Genomic DNA, 20,920 nt, shown 5'->3' with positions numbered 1-20,920 from the left:
TCTAGTCATCGGTGCTTTCATTCAATACCTAGTCATTGGTATTGGGTATTGACGTTATATCATATTTTAAACAGCTAACAAAACACAAACGTCGTAAATAGATCAAAATGGTTATAGGTATCAATGTTTTATTATTATACAAAGTGAATTTATTTAATGTATTTTAAGTTTTAATACAAAAAAGCCATCCAAAGCTCAGTTGAAGTGCTACTTCTCGGGAATTCCCGACTTTTCCTTGGTCATCGAGTTCGGGAAGTTTTGAGTGTTGGTGGCCGATGACTTGAGGTATCATCGAGACTTCCGCTCGACACTATCCGTCCCTCAGGCGAGCCATTGCCACATTTACACTTTACACGTCCTTTTCAATCTCAAGATGGCGTATGGCAAGTACTATTATGAAATTGAAATGAGTAAGAAGACATTTAATTTTTCTTGTACTGCCGCTGAGGTTGTTTAAGTCATCCAAGGGTTGATGGGTCTTTGAAAAGGAAGTGTCAATTGCCAAGGAGTGAGTCCTTGGTAGTTGACGGTTCATCAACTGCCAAGGAGTCAAATTGGAACTCTTCAGCTGCATGTGGTGATTTCAGTCGAGCCTCGATTTGCGCGCAAACGAATCTCGAATCACATCACTTTCTACTACTTTCTTCCATGCCATTCACTCATTCCTTGTCAATCGTTGTGGAAAGGATCGAGTCAAAACTTGTTGGCATTTGTTTTTAATTTTTATGTCTTTTCACGAATTCCAAGACAAGTTAAAATAATATCAAAATCAAAACAAAAGTTACTGTTGATTTCGGATTCAGCAAAAAAAAAAAAAAAAAAAAAAAGTAAGATTTCCTTTTTTTAAAGGAAATATACTGCACATCGTCTTAATAAGGAACAATTAACGTAAAACATTTGTGCAACAAGATAAATCCGTGGCAGTTAATTCTAAATAGTTGACGATTTACCAACTGGCAGAGAGGAGGAAATGACAGAGAAATACACACACAAAGGAAAAAATGACAGACAGAAAGAGAGATAGTGTGTGAGAGAGAAAAAAAGAGAAAATGACAGAGAGAGAGAGAGAGTATTAATTAATATTAATAACATCACTATGTGGCAATACATCACTTCGTGACACTAAAGGTACTAGGTGGCAGTTAAAAGTACACATGCGTAGTTGATGAACTGACACGGTCCTTGGCAATTGACGCTACCCTTTGAAAAATGTCACTTGCTTTCACTGTGGCGGACTGAACGGTGGGAATGTGTGACATTCATTTTCATTTGGTTACGACGAGTGGGGTTTGGATTTGGAGATGTTTGGATTGGCGTGATTTTGGATAGTGTCATATTTCAACATATAGTATTAGATTTAGATAGTCTTGATATTTTAAGTAGAAAATAGTTCGTTTTGCATAGAACACTGATATGATTCATGATACTAAAACGGTTCATTCCTTTTCCAGATTCCAAATTATGATGGATAGTGATAGTGATAAGGTACTGGTCACTGACACTGGTGCTAGGCACTTGCAAGAAGTAGCTCTCGCGAGTTGAAAACAGGCGAGGATTTTTGTTTCCGTTTTTGAGGGGAAAAAATTTAGGTGGCGTTTTTATACACCTCCGTTGGAGGTGTACAAAAACGCAGTTTTTATACACCTCCATTGGAGGTGTACAAAAACACACCGTTTTTATGCACCTCCGTTGGCGGTGATGGTAAAGTTGTTGCTGCATATGTCCATGAGGTTTAAATAGTTTTAGATTGTAGTTTAGCACGCTGCTTAGTGATTACCGATGTACAACTTTCGCCATGTCCAAATGCAAAAACACAATATCGCTAATGAAATTGGGTGGAATGCGCATGCGTGACGGAGGTGTATAAAACTGATCCGTTAAGATACACCGTTAACGGAAGTGCATAAAAACACTACGTTTTCTTATACTGATTCACTTCCTGTCGTCTGCTGCGTTTGAGAGATAACTTCGTCAATCCACATCAAAACTTTACATCTTTATATCTTACAATATATTCCATTTATGGAAGATATTTTTGTTTTAAATTATTCAATTAATTGGCGTTGCCATGTCCATGCATTCATTTTATAATTTACAATTCTCTTCCTTTTTTTTCCGATTGATTTTTCACTGTCGATTTTGACGTTTTTCATCCTTTGATGGACGTCTGTCCAATTTAGGGGAATAGGAGAGCGGAAGTTTTTAAAATCACCTATTTTCGATCATTTTAAACACTAATACACCACCTCAAACATTTATCAGTCCATATCTCTGCTTTTATGAGGTCTATTTTCATTTTGAAAAGTTCAAAGTGAGCAACTAAATGACGCCGATTCAGTGGTGTATTTGGCCTATCTACATGTGAATAAATATTTAATTGTCTACTTTTCCAAAATTCCAATAGGTCATTCATTTGCATGTCGTGATCTATTTTTCCTTGATTTCAGCTGTTTCAGCTCTAAACCATACCTTTCTCTCTCAATAAATAATTATTTTTCTGTTTGCAATGTATTACAGAGATGTTGAATGACCACATGTAAAAATTTCAAAGTTGTATCTGAAGCCGTTTCTGAATTATACTTGATTATCCATTGGGTTACTGTGTTTTGGTCACACATTTTCCTATTAAGCTTCTATAGAGATTTTTCACCACATAAAAGGTCATAACTTTTTAACTAGTTGAGATAGAGCGATACTTTTTTCACTTTAGTAAATGTTTCACTCTCCTTTATTTTTCTACGCTAAATTAATACCGATATCACTATTTTGAACAATTCTTGCAAGTGCCTACTGGTGCCAGTGCTAATATGTTTTAGTTTTATGAAGTGACTGGTTACCACAGAAACTTATAGCACAATGCTTGGTATCGCAATAACATTTTCAGCCAGTGAGAGCTGCTTTGATCAGTTCGGTTTGTTTTTTTTTTTTGTCATCGCAAAAATAGGGTTACGATAGACATAAAAATAACAAGTAAAAAAAGAAAACTGATTCACATCCAGAATTTTATTCATGCCTAGATAAATCTTAAACAAATATTAATGTACAACAGACGTTTAAGACAATCGGAAAATTATTTTCGGAAAGCTCCTACATCCCCAGTATTCATTAAAGAATTAAAGGCTGTCATTATTCCCAGTGAAAATTCGTTATCCCCAGACACCTTTTTACAGTACGTTGCAAGGGATGAATGTCCCGTCCCCCCCACCCCCTTTTTTTTTTTTTTTTTTTGAGCGAGTCTATTCTTTTCTCCCTTTTGTTTGGCTTTTGTTCCGTTTCTGAGCATGAATTTCTTAAAATTGTTTATATTTTAAAAAAAAATTGTTTGTTTTTTCTCCTCTGTCTGACCATTTGGTCGCTCTCTGAATATTTCTGTTTGTTTGCTTTTTAATTAATTATTCTTTTTAGACACTTTTTCAGATCGGAGTGGGGACGAATATGACAATTTGCTAGAAACTAGAAAGGAACCAAGAGAGAGTTTAAAAAAAAAAAAGGTGGGGGGAGGATGGATGGGACATTTATCCCTTTCAACGTTCTGTAAAAAGAAGACGGAATTTTTTAAAAAGTGGCGGAACCAGGATTTGAACCCACAACGCCGATTCTGGTAAAACTTCCAGGGCAGACGACTAAACCATTCGGCCATGACACCCAATTCGAAGTCGACGCATATTGTGTATATGTATAACAACTGATTTATTGTTGGTTAATTTTGTTTTTATAGATATTTTATTAACTTTCCTTATTTCTATGTGCATTTGGAAACATTCCATATTCTGGAATGTGGATAATTGTTTAAAAGAGCGGAGTTTCAAATATGTGTCTGGGGATAATGAATTTTCGTCATCCCCAGACAGGTGTCAGGGGAGGGATAACGAATTTGCATTATCCCCAGGTGTCTGTGGATAATCACAGCGATTTTAAAAAGTATGAAAAATCTCTTGGGAGAGTAGAGGGCTAGGATTTAGTGAGTTAAGACTAAGATCTGGTGTTAGTAAGATTGAATCTCGCCTTTTATGGGTTAAATCTTATTGTTTGATTTTTAAAAATTACACACAGAGCGAGTTTAAGTTTTAATTTTTTTTAAAATGAATTATTTACTATTGTTATGACATTTACTGCTTTTTTTTATTTTTTCTTAAAGGTGGCGTCAAATGGCACAGTGGTCAATCTATATATGGTCTGTTAATTCTCACAGTCCTCAACTGCGACAAAGTCCTGGTAAACCCGTGATGTGTATTCAACATGGATGACAGACTGCATTTGGAAGCAATTTTTATTGTAACCTGAGTGAAGTTTTCAGTTCCCACAGATTTGGTAAATGAAATGATTCTTATGTTACCGCAGTTATGAGAGATAAAAGTATTATTCTCTTTCAGACTTAAGTCAGGCCTGTAAATCTTCCGACTTTTGTCGGATTTCCGACAGTACGATTTTGCTCTATAAGTGCTAATATTTTAAAATACAATTAATAGTAAAAATATAATTCGTAACGTCAAAGAACAGAACCAATAAAAAAAGAAAATAAATGACTTTTATTTCGTTCCTCGAAAAAATCTGATTTTATTCCCTTTCAAATGCTGACTTAAAAAAAAATAATTGTTCTTTGTCGCATCAAACACAAAACAAAACTAGGCTGTCTATCAATTAGCTATAATATTATCATGTCACCTACACGCTCCTCTAGACGTGGATGTATTCACTGCCTGGCTACTGTGCCACAACCAGCGAGAGACGGTTGCGAAGTTCGCGCGAGTCGTCAAACACAGACCTAGTCAGTAAATAATGCACGCACAGAAGTGTGTCGGAGCTTCTCGGACTGGAAGGAGGCCTGTAAATCTTCCAACAAATGTCGGAATTCCGACAGTACGATTTTGCTCTATAAATTCTGACATTTAAAATTTATATATATATATTCGCAACATCAAAAGACAGAACCAACTAAAAATAAAAGAAAAATGTTTTATTTTGTGTCTCGACGAGAGTATTAAAAACATTTAGACCTGTAAATTCTCAGTCAATTAACTGAAATCAGTCAATTCGTCAAATTCAAATATTTTTTTAAAGGAAAGAAAGAAAGAATTCATGAATCGTAGTCGAATGACGTGAAGTAGTTAGGAATGTTCCACAGTGCTACGCATTGCTCAAGGGCATTTATATTTACAATGGATATATTGCCAAGGCTTCTTAGAATTGCCGTGTCTGAACACACCCCAGTGTATTTTCACACAGCCTTTGTGAAATTATCTTTTCACTTTCCAACCCTGTCATGTTCCCAATGGTAGCCAATTTTAACTGAGCCGCCGAGCGATAAATTTCACTGTTTCGTCTAAGCCAAAGTTGACCACATTTACTTCGTAGAGCCTAAAAGTATGAGAAAGTTTAATGCGAAAGCCGGAAGTGGGTTATGAAGACACCTTCAAATCGAAAGTTTTATGATTGCTACAAGCTCATCTCGATTGCCTCACGTTGTACACAAACTGGTTGACCGTTTCTTCACTGATTTGGGTACTTAATTATGAGAAACAATTGTAAGTAGCCTAATTAATTCCCACGTACATTAGTTTTCTGCCATTGTTTTGCTCAAATGAGCTTGCTGTTTACTATTCATCTCGATTCTTTGGATTTTTCTGATACGATACGAAGAGTTTCAGTCAATTTTTATAGAGCTCATTTACAGGTCTATACTTATCTCGTCAAAGACAAAACAAACCAGACAGCCTTCCATCTTGTCAATAATTATCACCACCTCCACACTACCCGGACGTGTACTTGTTCACTGTCTACTGTCTGCCCACAGACTTGTGTGTCTACCTGCATGTAACTAGCTAGTGTCTGTCGATCACAATTCGTAGTCAGTAATCAACTAACGCACATAGTGTGTTGGGGACCAGGCCGTTTCTTTCTATTTTGCTACTGACACACACACCTCATTCCATTCTTCTTTTTTTCAGTTCAGTTCATTATCTCTATCCGGTTGAAAGTGAACCAGAAAAATATGAATGGGAAATAGATATTTTTCTTCGAATGAATACTTATATCGGAAGTTTTCACTCGTTTGGCATACGACCGATCTTCTTTTCCTCTATTCTCGCACGACCGTAGTTTTTCAGTTATTTATTAATTAAATTATTCTTCCTATTCATTATGCCTGAAGTATTTTTAGATCGCAGATCGGACTTACTTACCTTAGAAAAATGTGTTAAGAATAAATTTAAATGGTCGTGGCTTGAAGAACAAGACACCAACGGCGATTTCTTCTCTTGATATGTGAGGAAAAGTGAGGCACCAGGAATGGCGTTTGTGTCATATCTGGGTTGTGTTGTTAATCCACTTTTTTGGTTTAGTTGGTCTATTTTCGTATCCTCGAAAAGTTCAGACAATTTTTTCACCACCCATTGACAGGCCTGCGGAAGGTTTCTCTCTATTTTGCTACTGACACACATGCATTTCTCCGTGTCTTATTTCTTTTTCCCTGTGATTTATTGGTTCAGTCTGGATGTGAAATGGAAAAATAATAATGCGAAATAATTATTTTTCTTAGAAATATATATTCTTCTTCAAATGCTCTCACACGACCGCACCACCTCCTCCTCTTCTATAATAATTAATCCAAATAAACGAAAGAATCAGCGTAAACAGAGCAATTTTATCGAGAGAGAGAGTCAAGCATTTTTTACGGTATGTGTGGCGTGTAAGCGGAGCGTGAGATTAAGCGGAGTGGACTCTTTTACATTTTGGCTCAAACATGTTAAATCATAGAGGAGTATTATTTGCAATTGTTTCAGTGAAATATGGATAAAAGTTATGGCAAATTATGTTTCTTATGTCTTCACCAATTTTAATCATGTAACATTAGCTTCATATTATGTTCAGGCCTGTAAATCTTCCGTCTATTGTCGGATTTCCAAAAGTGCTATTTTGCTCTATAAGTGCTAATATTTTTATTCCGTTTCAAATGTCCACTTAAAAAAAAAAACAAACTTTATTTGACGCATCAAAGACAAAACAAAACGTCTATCGGTTAGCTATAATATTATCATGTCACCTACACACTCCACTAGACGTGGATGTATTCACTGCCTGGCTACTGCGAGAGAGTGTCACGAAGCACAGATTATCTTTGTCGCGAAGGACGTTAATGCGAGTCGTCGAACACACACCTAGTCAGTAAATAACGCACGCACAGAAGTGTGTCGAATCAGACCGGAAGGTTTCTCTCTATTTTGCTACCGACACAGTCAATTTGTCAAATTCAAATATTTAAAAAAAAGGAAAGAAAGAATTCACAAATCGTAGTCGAATGACCATAAAGTAATTAGGAGTGTTTCACAGCACTACGCATAGCTCATGGGGGCCGTTAATATTAACGATGGATATATTGCCAAGGCTAAGCGATGCTTTTTAGAATTGGCGTGTCTGAACACATCCTAGTGTATTTTCACACAGCCTTCGTTAAATTATTGTTTCACTTTCCAAACCTGTTGTGATCCCAACAGTAGCCAATTTTAACTGAGCCGCTGAGCGATAAATTTCACTGTTTCATCTAAGCCAAAATTGACCACATTTTCATGGGGGGGGGGGGGGGGGGGGGGAGTCGTAAAAGAATGAGAAAGTAAAATGCGAAAACTGGAAGTGCGTAATGTAGACACCTTCAAATCGAAAGTTAGGATAGATTGCTACAAGCACATCTCGATTGCCTCACGTTGTAAACAAACTGGTTGACCGTTTCTTCACTGATTTGGTTCCTAATTATAAGGAACAATGGTAAGTAGCCTAATTAATTCCCGCGCAAATTAGGACGTTTTCTGCCATTGTTTTGCTCAAGCGACCTTGCTGTTTACTGTGGCGATTTACCATTCATTTCGATTCTTTGGATTTTTCCGCTACAGCTACGCCTGCCGAAGTTTCTTCATATTCATATGATGATAATTCACCTCTCATACTTAATGCAGAGTGGCCAACCTTCCCGATTATTTCGGGAAATTCCCTAAATGGATCCACCGTTCCCGATGTCCCGAAACTGCGTGTTTTTTTTCCCGAAAAAAAACCATCGTAAAAAAAGACGAATTGCGAATGAAAATCTGTATGAATTTTTTTTAGTACTCTTTGCCTAGTAATCGTGTGTAGCGTCGATGGTCTTCTGGGTATCGATTATGCTCTATACTCTATTATTATAATAATCAAATTTTAAATCTAGCTACTCGACTTTTTCCTTTGATACGGACATACTTGGTGTTCAAATTTGAGTTGCTCGTTTTTATCTCCCGAAAGTGGAGTGTTGATTCTTCTTTGTTCTTGTTGACATTACATTGCCGCCTTTGCGCATTTGCCGTCATATTTAACTTCGTTGACGATCCTTGCTTAGTGTTTTGTGTTTCCCAATGGATTTTTCTTGAAAACTGCGTGATTCATCTATCATGTGTTATCTGATGTGACTTTTAGATTCATTTTTGGCCACTGGTACATCTACTTAAATACATGTCTAACTAAATATATCTAGATCTAGACTAGTCTAGATATTCTAGATCGAGTTATCGGCGATCGAGAATCTAGAGATCTACTGATAATAAGCACTAGGATGAAAATTGAGACTTTCACTAGCAATTCAGGAGGAGTTTGTATTTTGAACATTTTATAAATAGTATTTGAATAAATGCTTGTGGAATTTGATCAGATACTATAATGGATAAATTTTTGAAAAAAAGATCCCAGCCTTCAGATGTAGATCTAGATCTAGACAAACTTGAACAACCACCACCCAAAAAGACAAAACCTTTAACGAAGTTAAATGCAAATCATATGAAAGAGTTTCCATTCATTAAAAAGTCAAACAAAGGTGACACTTTCGGTTTCTGTAGCGTGTGTAATGTTGATATCAGTGTTGGGAGTGGTGGGAAAGATGATATTAAAAAGCACACTGGTGGACAGAAACACCAAATTGCGCTGAAGGAAGGCAAAGCAATTCAGCCAGTCACTTCATTTTTTGGGAAATTAGATGACATGAGCACCATCAGAGCTGAGGTTGTGTGGACCCAGTTTATTATACAAAAATCCCTGCCATTAAGAATCAGTGATGATTTTGGAAAGGTGTTGAGACAGATGTGTCCAGATTCTGAAATAGCCAAAAAAATTTCCTGTGGAAAGACAAAAACCAAGTTGTCAATCAAATGTTTAGTATTAGTAAACCAGGGACATCAGCCATTGCTCAGTCTTCTCAACATAATTCTCAATCTCAGTCCTCAAGACTTGATAGGCTTGTTTGGCTTGTTTCAACTCTGAAATCAAAGAGAGCACTAACCTACTGTTCCTTCTTACTGTGGATCATGCCTTTGTTTGATAAATTTAACAAATGTTTACAAAAAGAAGAACCACAAATACACAAACTCAATGATCTGTATTTAGCACTGTTCCGTGAATTACTCACTAAGTTCATCAAGCCCAAAGTCATCAGTGCAAAGTCTTCTCACCTGACCAGTATTGATTTTGAGGCAGAAGCTAATCATATTCATGACAAAGACCTATACATTGGTGAAATTCCTTCCAGATTCATAAGTGATTTGAAGGCTCAGTCAAGAAGTGAAATCATCAGTAACATAAAATTATTCTACATTGCTGCTTTGAAGTACATGAAGAATAATTTTCCATTAAATACAGACACCCTTGTCCATGCCAAATTTGTGGATATCCATAAGAGGGCAGAGCATTCCTTCTCGGATGTACTCTACTTTTACAAGAAAATGCCTGCCTCTCTCAAATGCTCAATGGATGTACTGCACTCTGAGTTTACAAACTTCCAATCAGCTCCACTTAATGCTTCAGTGCTGAATGAGCCAAGATGTGATAGACAATGGCACCAGCTCCATCACTACATATGTCCACTAGATTGAAGTAGGCCTTACCAGAACCTGGGACAGCTAGCCCTGTGTGTTCTTTCAATTCCTCACAGTAATGCAGCATCAGAGAGGATATTTAGTTTGGTTAGGAAGAATAGAACTGAAAGCAGATCTCAGTTGAGCAATGCCACTCTAAACAGTCTTTTAGTTAATAAAGTTAGGGTCTCCTCATCAAGCATGCCACCTGTCCAATTGACTGACAAGTTCTTGCAAAAATGCAAGAGATCCACCATGGATAGCTTGCATTCAGAAGGCAAATAATAGCAGTAAACAAAGCCTGTTATCATGTACATAGTGTAAAAAGTATTGTAGTGATGCTGTGGTCTCAATGTGTGTGTAGTTTTTTAGTTTTAAATTGTCAAGTCATATTTATTAATAGAATAGAGGCTGTGACTTCTGCACCAAATTCAATAGAGGGCATAATGCACCTCCTAAGCTTGGATAGAGGATACATATGTCAAAAGTTACCCCTTTCACTTCCAAGGTTTACAGGTATGTCAACTTAATGTCTGTTTTCATTTTCATTCTTTGTAAAGTATTAAATTAGTATTAGGCTGTGTATTACTTCACTCTTAACATTATTGTGCGGTAACCAAAAATTTTCCCTAATTCAGTTTCTGAAAAGTTGGCCACCCTGTTAATGATTCAGTGTATTGGCCAGAAGTCATGTTTATTTCAGTTTTTTTTTCCTGTCATTGACTGATTGAAAATCAAGTTTGCTCATTGCTACATTATTTTAATTAATGTTCTCACATTGCCTGAGCTGTTCGTGGATCGCAATTCAGACTTGTCGAGCATCGATAAAGATGTGACGAATAAATTAAATTGGTCATGGCTAGAAGTTATAGATGATAATGGTGATTATTTTTCTGACTATGTCGGAAAAATTCCAAAATTTGTGAATTCTTTCTTTGATGAAGTCATCTTTACTTATATGAATGACATACTTATTTAGCATTCCTTCTACATCAAATCAATGGCAGTCATACTTTCAGTAAGTAATAACACCCACTATTTTAATGTATTGTATTTATCACTCTCCTCACCAATGATGCCCTTATTTAAAAAAAACAAAAAACTTGACTCTTCACTTTGTCAAAGAGTTTCAGTCAATTTTTATACAGCTCATTTACAGGTCTGAACTTTGCACCTCGGGATTTTTGAGTGTGCTGAATTAAAAAATGGCGGGAACCAACTTGTAGCTCTGGAGTTTCCCGCCAAAAATTAAATATTCAAAATGGCCGCCATTAAAAATAGGATGTGTCTGTAAATAGTTAATAATTCACCAATTTCAATGATTTTGATGTCTTTTCATATGTTTAAGAGGTCAGAGAATACAATAAAACCTATTTCAAATGTATAGCCTACAAAATTTTCCCGCCAAAAATTAAATTCAAAATGGCCGCTTTCAAAAACTGGATTTATATGTAATTTAATTAATAATTAAATGATTTCAATGATTCTGGTGTCTATTCATATGTTTTTGAGGTCAGGGAATGCAATAAAATATATTTCAAATGTATTAAAGTAATAGTTTACAATGAAAATGAAAAAATCAATATATTAACATGCTTAAAAATCTAAACTGACCATTATTTATCAGAGTCTTACAGGTGTCGTTCACAGCTGATTATCATGATTATGACTTTAGCAACCATACAAATATTTTAAGTCTTCTATAAAGAATGTTAAAACAGTTCTGTGCATGTAAAAATAAGCAGTTTTATCAGGAAAAATAGCTGTACAACTAAGAGCATTAAACAATACATGTTGCGTCTGGGTTCAAATTTGTCTATTACACTGTCCTGAACATGTGCACTGGAGGTTTGCTTTAACACACTTGCATCTCTTAGTACAAGACTTTTTGCATCCACATTTAAGTAGTTCCTGACATACATTGGCTGCCTCTGGAAGAGTGGTCCAGTACGGAGTCCATGTAGAATCATCTGTTTCTCTGTGCCAGCCCCACGTTTGTGGTGATGGAAGTTCAGGGTTTCCTACAAGTGATTGTCCCCAGACGTGCCCGGCTTGGTACACAGCCCTTTTGACATGCTGTTCCAATGCATGGGATGTTGGTGGAATGTTGTCTATTCTCCTATTTTGAGTAAACATCTGCCTTGGTTGGCAAATAAAAGCTATTATGATGTGTCGCTCAAGGACGACCCGGTGGCGAAAGATAAACAAGATTTGACTCTAAGACCTTTTTGTTTAAACTCTTTATTGGAGGTCCTTGCCCAGTCCGTGCCCAATCCCTGTCTAGCATCCCAACCTCTCAGTCCTTGCTTAGCACCCAATCCCTGCCTCCCAGCCATTGCTTAGCACCCAATCCCTGATGTCAGTCATCGCCGACACCAGAATCTTCCTGTCAGCCATTAGCCACAACACACGGTTGTGAAGTCAAGAAAACCCTGGAACCAGGAGCCAACCTTTATTTGGATTTATTCTTATACGAGAAGAAGAAGAATTAAGCCGTCACGGTCGTAAGGAAAGAAAACTTCCGCTGAGAGTAGTCAGTCACCTTTTCAATCGAAGACAATCTTTATTTCGCATTTATTTTTCCCGTTGCCTTTTAACGGGATACAAAGAAAGCGTAGGAACGGAGATTGTCAACCGGGAAAATGTGTGTGTGTGTGTGTGTGTGTGTGTGTGTGTGTGTGTGTCGGTAGCAAAATAGAGAGACTCGACCCAGTCCAACACACGTTGTGTGTTTAGTTGATTACTGACTACGCGTGTGTTCGACGACTCGAGACGTGACAAGACCTGTGGCGATTCAGTGAGGAATCGGCAACTGACAGTACGCGTGGGCAGCATATTAGGGAGTAGGCAGTGAATACTTGTGGGCCCTTAACTGTGAAGTGCTGACATTAAATAAAAATATTTGTGTTAGTGCATGACATAATCAGTTGGGAGGTGAAAATTTTGGATTTGTATTTTTTTTTTCATTTTCAGAAAGAACATGCTCCCCATAACATTTTAATCTTTATTTGAAGTAAATCGGACGATATTTCTTGATGTTATGGTCAGATGTATGGGAAAGGTGTGACGAACGATTTTCTTTCACTGCGTGCTTTCTTTATCATTCGTCAGCGTCTCTTTCAAAACCTCTTCAAATTCTAGTAGACAACAATCTTTGCGAAACAGAAGCGTAATACCTAGGCGGTCGACCAACTAGAAAGCCTGTGAATGATCGAAGACGCTTTGCTCACAATTCTACACGAATAGATGGTGGCGGTAGATTAACCCTCTAGTGTTCAGATTATTTTTGGATGAGGAGAGGAGTTCCCTACATGGCCATGTCAATCATGTAGACATCCTTTGATGATATAAACCTCTACCCTTTGATGTATGCAGTCGCATTTTCGTTTTCTACGGTCACTCATGGCAGCAGCCTCTTATGGTTTTCACATTACTATGTTATGACGATAGACCCAATCAGCAAAGTTCGGTCCGCATTCGTGCACCGTCGCAAACCCGCCGGGTAGCATCGTCACAACACACCGTTCGACTAGATGCTCTGCCGTCTCAGGTTCTTGCCCACAGCGGGTACATGTTGGACAGGTAGAAATACCCCACCGATGAAGCGCACTTATCGTTAGGCAGCTCCTCGACCGAAGCCGATTCGCAGCCACCCAGTGTCTCCTCTTACTGGTATCAAAGCCTGGCAACTTCCCACCAAGCTTAGAGTTAGAGGAGTGTACGTCCCCGCCCCCACGAGGGATTGAATTCGTCCAAACCGACTTCCATCTCGTATGTGCAGCTCTGTCCGTAGTCAGGGATTCTGCGTACAAGGGTTGCCGGGACTTATTTCGGCTCGAAACGGGGGCGCCGTCCATTATGCGCTTCAGAGGGGTATCCCCATTCCCTCTCTCCTTGATCTTACTCAGCCAGTTTCCCGTAATCGTCTCCCTCCGGACATCGGGGGGCTGGATCGCTGCCATTATCGGGCCCCATTCTCTAGGAGTTGTTGCCAGCGTTCCTGACACTATGTGCATCGACTTGCGAAGTTTTACATCCACCTTCTCAATGTCTCTGCTTCTACCCCACATTGGAGCGCAATACTCCGCGGTGGAATAGCATAGTGCCAGGGCGGACGTTCTCAGGAGCGCTTGGCTAGCGCCCCAGGTCGATCCCGCCAACTTCCTCAGAAGACTGTTCCGCTTCTCTCTCTTCGGGCAACCCCTTCGAGATGCACCCGATAGGTAAGGCTGCGATCCAACGTCACCCCTAAATATTTTGGATGCGGCTCATATGGGAGTGGCTGGTCCCCGACAAGGACATTCAGTTTGCGGGTGTGCCAAGCACTGCATAGGTGGAATGCAGTGGCCGCGGTTTTTGAAGTGTACCACTTGTCGAAGTAGGATTTGAGTCTGGTGACGTACTCGCCGAGTACGCTCTCGAGACGGGTCCACACTTTACTCTGAGTAACGAGTGCCCAGTCGTCCGCGTATCCCAGCCTCAGGGAGGAAGTGTTCGGCATATCGTTAATGTAAACGTTAAACAACATTGGCGCAAGTACCGACCCCTGAGGGACCCCATTCTTCAATTTTGCACCTTATGATTTTTGCAAGTTTGAGTTTGAGCATCAACCCTTCGCACCAGACCGTATAGTACGCATCTGATAGGTCTATGAAGACAGTATCTGTTTGCTGTTTTCTCTCGAACCCATGCTCAATATGCTCTTTAAGGGCAATGACCTGCTCCGTGGTGCACCTCCCTTCCCTGAAGCCTGCCTGCTCGGGTGGCAGGGCAGCGTCCAAGACCGGCCCCCATCGGTTTAATAGAACACGCTCCAACAATTTGTAAAGACAACCCAGCAGAGATACGGGTCTGTAACTGTCGGCCTCCTTCGCCGGTTTCCCGGGCTTCAGGATGACAACTATCTTCGAATGCTTCCACACTTGTGGGAGCTTTCCTTTTGCAAGGACGTCGGGCATTGCCTCTGCCAGCCAGGCCCGTGCCCTGGGGCCCAGATGCGTCACCATATCGGGACATACACCATCTATCCCTGCTGCTTTGCCGTTCTTTACATCGCTAATGGCTGCACCCACTTCTCGGGGACTGAACGGGGCCGTCCAGTCCGACTCCTCCCTAGGTAGCGAGTCCAAAATCGTACGGTGCGCCTTACGGACACCGCGCTCAAAAGCCTGATTAGGGACCCGTTTGCTACGGTTCTTAATGTTCTTGGCAATTGTGTCTGCCTCACACTCCGGTGCAGCCTTCGCGTAATTCCGGTCCGGGTCCAATTTCTTTACCAGATGCCAAGCGTGGCGGCTGGAGTGTGTAGAGTCGAGACTTTCCACGGTTTCCTGCCACCGTTGCTTCCTTCCCTCTGCCAGAGACTGAAGTAGTCTATCGGCTACGTCCTGGGACTGGGTCTGCTGGTACTCTTTGTACAGCTTTTCCGACCCTGCTGTCCAGCAAGGGGGGTAGAATTTCCGTTTGCCCCGTGTAATAGAACGTTGAGCGCTCTTAACCAGTAGCCTGCTAAATCTGGTTATATTCTTGGACTTGGGAGGAATGGCAGGGCCAACCTGCTCGATATAGGAACTTAATTCCTCCCAGTCAGCCTTCCTGAAGTTCCATCTGCAAAGTGGGAGAGACTGCACCCTCGGTATTGTCACCCCCGCTGTGACAAGAACCGGCCTGTGCTGGCTATGCGGAAAGTCCCCGAGGACTGTTCGCTTCACCTGCAGCGGTTCACCGTTCGCAACGAGGGTGAGGTCTGGAGTATACTCCTTCTTATGGCGGGTACCCCTGAAGGTACCCTTGGCTGTAGGATCGTACACTAGGTGTAGATCGTTACAGTCCATCCATGAGCGGAGTTGTCTTCCTGCCTCGTTGCAGTCTCGGTAGCCCCATTCGTGATGGTGGCTATTAAAGTCTCCCAGACAGATGGAAGGATGGCTGACCACCGTTATCTGTGGTGTAGTCCAAGTCGCTCTAGGTGGTTTGTAAATATTATGCAAACACAGTCCACCTTCTTCCACGGAAATTCGGTTCACCCCATTGCCGTCCGTTACACTCTCTACTCTCTATGACACTTACCTTCGTTGGCTCTTTAGCGTAAACGCTAACCCCTCCTTTGAGCCTCGAAGTGTCCTCGCGTTGGACCACCGTATACCCTGGGATCTGGAAGATTGCGCGCCTGAATAAAGGTGGGTCTCCTGTAACAGGAGAATGTCTACGCTATGAGCGGCCAGTAGCTTTGACAAAAGCTCATTTTTTTGTCATACTCCTGACTCTCGATGTTCAAGGACAATATATTATGCGTCAGGTCGCTATCCCCGACATCGCATTTTCTGTTCGGCAGGCCGTGAACCGAAGGTGTGGAGGGACGCTTGCTTTCTTTTCGAACGTACCGACGACCCTGGCGACACGAACGCGGTATTATTTGGCTAGGCGGCAGACCGCTTCGCCATTGACTGTGCTGTATTGGAAACATCATATCAAGTAGTGTGGCGCTCGGGATAGCGGCTGCTATTCGGGCACCGGGTTGGATCAAATTTAGTCACATACCGGGGCGAGCAGCTCATGTGGCTCGGATACCCGGGATGGTCTCGTGACGATCAACAGGGATTTACACCGTTGCCCTCCCGTGTGGCTCAAGTCCCCTCACCAGCTGCAAGGTAAAGATCCACGAGGGGGGTCACTCATGGCTAAACTCCGCCCAGAAACGATTTCATAAGTCCGACCATAACCATGTTTCAAACTGTTGTTATAATCGTGAGTTATCTGATCGAAGAACGATTGGCTATTGAGCATTTCATGCCAGGGCTGTTTTTGTTTTTAAGGGTTTTGCGGCGCTTGCAACACATTAAGGTCATATCAGCGCCAGTAAAAAGGAAGAAAATGGGATAGTAAAAAGATCTAGAATTACAATTAAACCACTCAAGAAAAGATAAGACAAAGGGGAATTGGTTCAAATAGGAAACATGTAATTTCCAAGAGCACACTATCAAAGTACTTAGTTTAAGATCACCTAAAGGTCTCACCCAGACACCAGCACATGATCCCACTAATGTTGTTTTTAAACGTTTTACGGCGCTACTTGCAACACATTAAGGTCATATCAGCGCTAGTACAAATGAAGGAAATGGGATAGCAAAAAGTTGTAGAATTACAATTAAATCACCCAAGAAAAGGTAAGACGAAGGGGAATTGGTTGAAATAGGAAATGGGTGTAGATTCCAAGAGCACACTATCAAAGTACTTAGTTTGAGATCACCTAAAAGTCTCATCCAGACACAAGCACAGGTCCCCACTATGAGGAATACACTCAAATGTTTACCAAATATATATAATATATGTAAACAAAACATAATACAGTGCATAACAGAGAATTGATTTACAAGGGGAAAAAATATAATCTTCCAAAACTAACTATACAGCCAGGGCCAGGACAAAAACAAGTAATCTCATTCCAAGACAAAGACAGAAAGCAAGTTGGAAAACAGATATAGGGGGATAGAAAACGCAGTAAGTAAGTATGTATCTCCCTGCCCACTATGGGAGGTCAGGAACCTCGCCCAGGATGCCAGGACTAACTGAAGACTTAATGTCAATCCAGATCAAGGAAAGACTAGAGCAACATGGAAAGTGAAAACAGGCATGGAGAAGAGAAGACACAGCAAGTGACCTCTCTATCCACCATGGGAGGTCAGAAGACTTTAGCACCAGCAAAATGGAAGAGGGAAGGAAAGGATGGGTTTATTTCAGTTCAAAGACACATAAAAAAGGATCCAGTCAAATGGATGCAAAAAAAAAAAAAAAATCTATATAAATAAATAAATGCACAACACACAAGCAAAAGTTCAAATGTATTTTATTCATCAAATATTGTACATTAAAAAGTGAAACATGAAAAAAGAAGGTTGAACAAGCAAAAGGACATACAACAGCTTCTCACGAACTATTTTTGTTTGTTTTTAAGGTCATATCAGCGCAGGTGAAAAGCAAGAGAATGTAAGAGTAAAAAGTTCTAAAATTACAATTAAAGCACCCGAGAAAAGGTAAGACAAATGGGAATTGGTTCAAATAGAAAACAGATGTAGATTCCAAGAGCACATTATCAAAGTACTAAGTTTGAGATCACCAAAAAGTCTCATCCAGACACAAACACAGGTCCCCAATATTAGAAATGCACTCAAATGTTTACAAATTATAAATTATACGTAAATAAAACATAATACAGTGTATAACAGAGAGATGGGTTACAAGACAAAAGACATATCATCTCCCAAAACTAACTATACATTTGACTGTTTCCCTCCCAGCCAGGATCAGAACAACACCAATTAAGCTCATCCAAACAAAAAGCATGTTGGAAAACAGATATGGGGGATAGAGGACACAGTAAGTACCTCCCTGCCCAATATGGATACTTGGCAGGTAGGCTAAAATTAGAAATGTAAAATTCCCAATTAAACACCATTGTTTGTTTTTGTTTTTGTTTTTAAGGGTTTTACGGCGCTTGCAACAAATTAAGGTCATATCAGCACCAGTAAAAAAAGAAAGAAATGGGAAAGTAAAAAGTTATAGAATTACAATAAAGCATCCGAGAAAAGGGAAGAAAAAGGGGAATTGGTTAAAAAAAGAAACCGGTGTAGATTCCAAAAGCACACTATCAAAGTACTTAGTTTGAGATCAGTAAAAGTCTCATCCAGACACAAGCACAGGTCCCAACTAAGAGGAATACACTCAAATGTTTACCAATCATATAATATAATATGTAAACTAAACATAATACAATGGTTAACAACAGAGAGATGATTTACAAGGAAAGAAATATCATCTCCCAAAACTATAACTATATAAATTCGACTGTTTCCCTCTCAGCCAAGGACTCTGACCAAGGTCAGGACAAAACCAAACAATCTCATTCCAAGAATAAGACAGAAAGCAATTGGAAAACAGATAAGGGGGGATAAAAGACACAGCAAGTACCTCCCTGCCCGCTATGGGATGTAGGAACCCCACCCAGAAACACCATTGTAACCTGTGGTAGTAATGCTGTATAAATTAGTAACACGGTACAACCACGAATGTACATCTACAAACTAAACCATGAAAGATCATTACTAAGAAAAGGGTTGCTGAATAGACTCACATGCGCCTCTCAATAAAAAACAATTCATATTTCTAATTGAACACAAACATTTTCAATAATTTTGTCAGTCACTCCAACATCAACAATTTTCTCAGTCATCTTTGACAGCTCTAAGTCTATAGTATTTTCAATTTCACATTCATGTTTGTCCAAAATTATACTACACATTTATGAATAGCTGTGTGAAGAATAATATGGGATTGTCAAAGAATTCTAGATTTTCAATTGAAAGCACACGAAATAAAGTCAGACAATTTTGTTGTTAAGGGTTTTATGTCACTTTCAACACATTTAGCATGGGTCAAAGTTAGGTCATTTCAGCGCCAGTATAAATGAAGAAAATGGGAGAGCAAAAAAAGTTCTAGAATGACAAAGTACCCAGGAGAAGGTAAGACAAAGGAGATTGGTTCAAATAGGAAACAGATGTATATTCCAAGAGTACATTATCAACGTACTTAGTTTGAGATCACCTAAAAGTCTCATCCAGACACCAGCACAGGTTCCCACTCTAATAGGAATACACTCAAAATGTTTTACAAATCATATATATAATATAAAGACAAAACAATACAGTTCATAACAGAGAGATGATTTACAATGAAAAAAAAATCATTTCCTAAAACTAACTATACATTTGACTGTTTCCCCTCTCAGCCAGGGCACCCGGCCAGGACGGGGACAAAACCAAGTAATCTCATTCCAAGACAAAGACAGAAAGCAAGTTGGAAAACATATACAGGGGGATAGAATTTATTTTTAAATGAGCTTTTATATACAGCAATATCCACAGACACAGTAAGACCTCCCTGCCCACTATGACTAGTTCAGTGTTGTATACAATGGAGATCCAAAAGATTTTTAAAAAATGCGTACAAAGTTGCAAAATCGAAAATAGAGCACTAAATTTGATAATAGGCAAATAGACCATACCAGTGTTGTATTAATAGATAATTTAAATTTACTCTTTATAGACACTATAAATAGTATCCACTTTTAAATCTAATATAACCCACCCAGATAATACTATACTGAACTCCCGATATGAACGTCCAGGTCAACAAACTGATTAAAGTGTTTAAGAACACTATAAAAAATAAATGCGTAAATGCCAGAGCAAAAATGCATAAGAATACACATCTTTTCCTTTTTACTGGCGCTGAAATAACCTTGACTTGGACCCATGCTAAATGTGTCGCAAGTGATGTAAAATCTTTAAAAGGTAGTTATCACTAAATTGTAAAAAATGTCAAAGAATAATTATTACATATACAGCCCAAGCCAATAATTGGAACGCCATATTTTCAGAAGTCGCTTAATAGTCTTCAACAGTCGTAACGTCACTTCCTTCCTAATGACGTATGGTAACTTAGTAACACTGGCTCTAAACTATCGGAACATTGGCGGACGCCGTATGAACTATTTCTCCGGCGAGCTTAAACGCGTATCCAGAGGGAAAAAAAACCCCGTCAATTTGATCATGTTTTGACTTTTGCACATTCTGATCACAAGGCATATGAAAAGGGAATGAAAAGTTCTAGCCAGCACGTTTAGAACCAAGATGGCCGCCGTTGCCGGGCGCGTGACATCAGACTACTGACTGAATCCAATTCCACGTTATCAAATATATACCGAGCCCTATTGACACGAGCAAAAATGGAATTTTCTCATAACTTCACCAAGCGAAAGAAAGTACATTAACTAACAATGACATTTGAGTCTATCATCGCCCATTACCTGTTAGTTAGCCCATAGTTAATGAAAGCTCATGTAATGACACAATTGTTTCTGTTGAAGAGGAATTTTTATGTTTTCAAGGGTTTACGGCGCTTGCAACACATTTAGGTCATATCAGCGCCAGTAAAAAGGATGAACATTGGATAATAAAAACATTCTAGATGTACAATTTAAAGGACTTAAGGAAAAA

The 20,920-nt window shown here is 39.4% G+C and overlaps 1 long non-coding RNA gene across 1 annotated transcript; it reads left to right on the top strand.

The window, feature by feature from the left end:
- Nucleotides 1-305: 305 nt before the first annotated feature.
- On the top strand, nt 306-18,295 carry LOC144961740 (uncharacterized). Its single transcript, XR_013643267.1, has 3 exons — nt 306-410; nt 4,139-4,311; nt 18,164-18,295. It is a non-coding gene; the product is annotated as an uncharacterized LOC144961740 (long non-coding RNA).
- Nucleotides 18,296-20,920: the final 2,625 nt, after the last annotated feature.

Source organism: Berghia stephanieae, unplaced genomic scaffold (genome assembly GCF_034508935.2).
Source record: "Berghia stephanieae isolate SIO BIC M18660-M18661 unplaced genomic scaffold, UCSD_Bste_1.3 scaffold39, whole genome shotgun sequence".
NCBI lineage: Eukaryota > Metazoa > Mollusca > Gastropoda > Nudibranchia > Aeolidiidae > Berghia > Berghia stephanieae.
This window is presented reverse-complemented; position numbering and strand designations above follow the sequence as displayed.